The sequence below is a fragment of the Neolamprologus brichardi genome, chromosome 16 (assembly GCF_056152115.1).
Source record: "Neolamprologus brichardi isolate AB-2024 chromosome 16, ASM5615211v1, whole genome shotgun sequence".
Taxonomy (NCBI): domain Eukaryota; kingdom Metazoa; phylum Chordata; class Actinopteri; order Cichliformes; family Cichlidae; genus Neolamprologus; species Neolamprologus brichardi.
Genome location: NC_142119.1, coordinates 21,845,959 through 21,851,787, shown reverse-complemented (window position 1 = coordinate 21,851,787; position 5,829 = coordinate 21,845,959).

The window sequence follows — 5,829 nt, the reverse complement described above, 5'->3', positions numbered from 1 at the left end:
CACAGCTTTGTCGCTTTGTTTGTGTCTGTGTGCGCGTACGTTTTTGTGCTTTTATCTGCCAGATTTACTTATGAGGTACTGTTAGTGGTGAAAAAGTTTAAATCATTGACTATTAAGCTATTCCATTTTCTTCCAAAGTGCAGTGAGTCAGTAATATCACCACTGGACTGGTTGCCAGTACAGATGGGAATCACATTAAAAAATTGCACTTCCTACTTAAAAAGCACCAATCAGTAAGACCAATGAGCGTATTTCTGTGCCTATAGTTACATGAAGGTGCTCATCTCAGCAAATCAGTGACTGCTGGTTGTTCTAGTCTTCTAGCTTGAAAGGGCAACTCATTTGTTGTCTTTACCTCTAAATGTTAACTGGAATTTCTCTTGCCTAACGGGCTATTGTAATAGATTATTTAAATGAAATAACATTTTCAAGTACACTGTAAAATCTAATTAGTTCCCAGAACTCAAAAAAATTGAGGAAACTCGTTGCCTCAAATAAATTGAGTAAAGCTTAGCTAAAAATGACTAAATTAGGACAACTTATTTATTTTGAGTACTCTGTATAAGCTCATTTGTTCCCAGAACTCAAACAAATTGGATCAAGTTTACATAAGATGACCAAGTTAGAGTAACTTACTCATTTTGAGTACACTGTACAGCCCTGTTAGTTCCCAGAACTCAAAAAAACTAAGTAAAGCTTACTTAAGATGACTGTTAGGACAACTTACACATTGCAAGTCTGCAGTATTAAGAATAACTTGATATTTCTGACTGTACAATACTAATTGTTTACCTACTGACAAACATTTCAAGTTCAACTAAGTGAAAAAACAATTTGTGGTAACCTGAATATGATTAAAAATAATTAACAACACTTTTTGTAATGATGTTAAAATGAGCCCAACTTTTATTTTCAAACACAACAAAGTATAACAGCCAACATACTGGACACTGTTCTGCTGAACAACAAACATGCCATGCCATCACTGTTATAATCTTACAATGAAACAAAGTCTCAGATGTAATTATTCTGAAAATAAGTTTAGGCCTACCACAAGTTTGTTTTGTACTTACATTACTTATATAATAAAAATAAAATATTTATTGTTCTGTCACAAGTGCAGTCTCTGATTTAAACAACACATTTGTTTTTCATTCCAACACATGAGCTGGAATGTTGTATTATTTTAAAGATGGCTTGTTTCCAGTCCAGGCATTACTGCCTGAATGACTGTCATGAATCGAGGTGATCCAAATGTAGGTGCAGACAAAGTCTTTAACTTCCCTTAAGTACAGTGGCAGTGGATGTGGGTTGGAGATGCTATGAGCTTGAACCTGAAGGCGACCATCTTCACTGACCACACCATCTGTGACGGAGGACTCATCTCTCCTGTTGTCCTGCAAGCAAACAATCATATTTTTGGAACATGAACTTAATTGCTTTCTTAAAACATTTTTTTCTGCATTTGGTATAAAACAGACTCCAATTTGGACAATCTCAGGGTCCCTCCCCACCAGAGAGGTGACATTCAATGTCCCACTTGTCAGTCTGGATAGCCGTGACCACCACCCAACACACAATAATGTCATGAAAGCATCATTTTAAAAAGGGCTATGCAAACATGGCCAATAACTTTCATTCTAATGATGTGCAAAATGATTTGGGCACAAAACAAATTTTGCTGTTAGTAAACCTGCAGACTTCACTATATACAGTGTAGACCCTCTAAACTAAGTTTGGGGGATGTGATCTTTCAAGAAATGCAGACCAAACTGTTGTTGTTTGTTTACTTACACAGCATGTCTTGTAGGATTAACTGGAGTCACCAGCAACAGCATCGTGCAGTCATATCTCAAGTCTAATAACAGAAGGCAAGAAAAGATCAGTACAGAAACAACTTCCCCAAACCAAAGCACAAATAAAACAATAAGTAAAACAGGCTGATCTAAAGTATGATTAAAGTTCAGCCTGATTAATATAAATGTCACTGACAGTTGCTAATATATTGGAAAACCAAAATACTTACCACTGAGTTGATGTCTTTCTGTCCAACAGCAGGAGTGCTGGTCCTGAGCCTCAAAGACAGTAAGAAGCAAGCAGAGGGAGAAAAAGCAGAACATTTTTCAGAAACTGGTTTGATCCTTAATGGCTGTGCAATCATTCTAACATAGAGTTTGCTTATGTTGTTAAATAAAGGCTAGATTTGACATTAATAGATGCCACAGATGTTCAAAAGCTGCCACAAAGCATGAAAAAAATGGACGTCTCTGAAAACGTCGGAGCATTTTTGCAAATATGTGATGTCTTGGTAAATCGAACAGATATTTGAACTTTACACAGCTACATTCTTGCCTGAAAATATCTTAAAAGTTTATTTTGTGACCCAGAAAAAGTAATAAGTTTTTTAGCCGTGCTCCTCCGCCATTGCCGCGCTTACAAGTACGCACAGGCTCCGACAACCGTGGCCGACAAATGCGATCCTCCTTTTCCCCAGACTACCCTTTCTGGGTCACGAAATAACCTTTTAAGATATTTTCAGCCGAGAATGTAGCTGTGTAATGCTCAAATATCTACTTAATTTATCAAAATATCACATATTTGCAAAAGTGCTTCGAAGTTTTCGGAGAGCTCTGTTATCCACCAGCGCGATAGCTGACCAGGAGGTCAAGGCTTGATAAGAGTCCGCGAGCACAGCTAACTCCTGGCTTATTGTTTTCAACCCCCTGCGGTCTTTTGCTACTCAGGTTAAACATGATATATATATATATGAGATATATATATATATATATATATATATGAGATATATATATATATATATATATATATATATATATATATATATATATATATATATATATATATATATATATATATATATATATAGATATAGATATATAGATATATATCTATATCTATATCTATATATATATAGATATAGATATATAGATATATATATAGATATAGATATAGATATAGATATATATATTCCATAACAAATGCTGGCACCATGAACATGCGGACTGATCCGAGAGGGAGGAGGACGGTAGTGACGTGGCATTTTCAAAACACATCTTTCATCCTTCCGCACTGAGAAGCAAAACTTCCAGCTTACTTAGTTTTTCTAAGTTAAGACAACTCAAATAAATTGAGTTTATCAGCGTTTTTGCATAAATTGCACTGGTAACGTATTAAAATCTAGTTCTAATAACAAATTGATAAAAACTGAGTTCAGCATATTTAATATTTTTAATTAAACACAATATTACATTTTACAGTGTAAAACTTATCAAGGAACCATCCTATGCTTTATGTTCCATCCATTTACTTGGCTGATTATGTAATGTAGACTTGTGTGTGTGTTTATTTTACAATGCACCAACTAAATCTACAGCAAGTGACACTGCAGACATTGACCTACTCCTGAATCTACCTCTGAATAACAGACAAGCGCTTCTGACTTGGTACAGAGGTTGTCAGTGGAGCAAAATGCAAATAGTACAGTGGATATTGCATAATTTGGACATGTACGGACTATTTTCTGTGGCACAAAATTGAAGTCTACTGAAGAACATGAAAAATTGCTTTAGGCATTCTTTGGTTAAAATGGCGTCAATATGAATGCAGTTCCAACAGTAATGCACAAAGGTGAAAAGGTCAGAGAAATGCATGAGGCTATAGGAGAGAATAGTTGGCACCATGAATGTCTGTGGGTATACCACAATGCTGTTTAACAAGAAGATAGCCAGCTGACCAAGGCTTGTCAGTAGAGGAATAGCAAAAGTAAAAATGGATTTCTAAAGAAGAAAACAATCACCATAACATGGTCAAGTATGTTGCTTGAAGTATGTTACAAAAAGAAGGGTAGAGCAATGCAGCTCTTCCATCAAAGAGTGACTAAAAAAAGATGCTCTTGGAGGAATGGCAGAACATCTATGCAAAAATTGTGAAATGGTATCCTTCATGCTGACAAAAACTGATTTAATAATCCGAAATAGATGTTTGTTTTTAAAAAAAGAAAAAAAGAAAAAATCTGAAAATTCAACTTATTGTTCCAGTTGGGCAAAATGGATGTACAATACTGTGCAAAAGTTTTGTACCAGCCCTTATTCCTTTATATTTAGTTTATTAAAAGGGATAATAGAGGATTTATTTAAATATGGGCCAACGTAAATGGAAATTCAGTATATTATGCAAAAACAGAGTTTGTACAATTATAGCAAAATGGAAACTTGGTATCATCACCTTTATGCTTCAACACAACCTGAACTCTTTCAGTAATGTTGAGGTCTGGACTCTGGCCCATTGAGTTTTTCTATCCAGATATGCTTTAAGAATGGTTTGCACCTTAGGTAACGGAAACTCTAGGTCTTCTTGCCACAATTACTAAATCTTCTAGGAACCTTGGGGTGAGTTTTGACCCACATTTCATTTTGGATGATCATGTTAAAGCTGTGGTTCACTCTCACTTGTATCACTTAGGAAATCTTTCCAAGTTGAATTCCACTGTGCCACCCTCTGGCTTGCAAACTGTTATTAATGCCTTTATTTCATCATGTGTGGTTTATTGTAATTCATTGTTCGCTTGTCTTAACAAATCTTCCTTGGAATGTCTGCAGATTGTTCAGAACACTGCTCCAAGGCTTCTGACTAAGTCATGTTAGAACTCACATATCTTACAGTTATTAATTCAGTTGCACTGGCTCCCCGTTAGTATCAGGATCCACTTTTAAGATTCTGCTAATACTTTTAGAGCCCTCTCTGGACAAGCACCAACACAAACTCATACTTCCCCTGCAGGTCCCTGAGGTCATGAAATCAGAGCCTGCTGAAAACTACACGGGTTTTTGCCCCAGTTGCCCCAAGACTCTGGAATTCTCTCCCACTGAGCCTGAGATCTATGGACTCTTTTTACTTTGATGTTCTAGCTTTTTTCACAAAGCATTTATTTTTCTTGAAAGGTTCTCACTTAAATGGCTCATTGCACACCATGCTGAGATATGTCAGTAATCTTTGACAATTACTTATTTATTCACCTAAAGAAATGCAAACAACTTATGTGATTTGTGGCATGATGCTAGAAACAAAGTGCCTAAAGATACAATTTTAAACAGTTTCTTTGAAAAAAAAATTAGGTGTTATGTCAGGACACAACACAGGTTCATCCTTTGAGTTAGGTGCCTTCTTAATCCTTAGCCCCCACTTTTTTCACACACTGGCTCATGATCAGTAACAAGTCAACAACCACCTCAGAACAGGAAAACCTCCACTGGGGTTTAAATACCCATATCTCTCCACTTTTTGTTTTTTGAGCTTCAAAAACCTCTTGGATTGCAAAACTGTCTTCACAAAGAACTGCATTAACCTTTTAAGACTATGTTTGAATGATTCATAGTGTTAAGTGGTTCATCAAACACAAACATATTCCTCCAAAAATAGTCAAGTACAAGAATTGGACTGGCAATGAGTGAAAAAGCTGCCAGAACCTGGAGGACTATTGCTTGAGACCACCAAATGACAAGTCTGGCTACTTTGAAGCTAAATATGAATAAACGAGGGATGGCTCAAGACGTTTTACACAGGACTTTATTTACAGTGTTATTTTGAATTACTTAACTTTTTGATAGGATGACATAGATGCATTCGTTTCTGCTATACTGTGTGTACATGTTACATGTCAGCAGTATTTCAACACCTCACAAACGTTACAGTGTTTGTTTAGTTGTTTTAATGACCATGAAAACATGTAACTACGTCTAACCTACACAATAACTCTTCCGAACCGCTTCCAGATAATTCTGCAGGAACAGTACCCATGGCCAACTGCTGTGC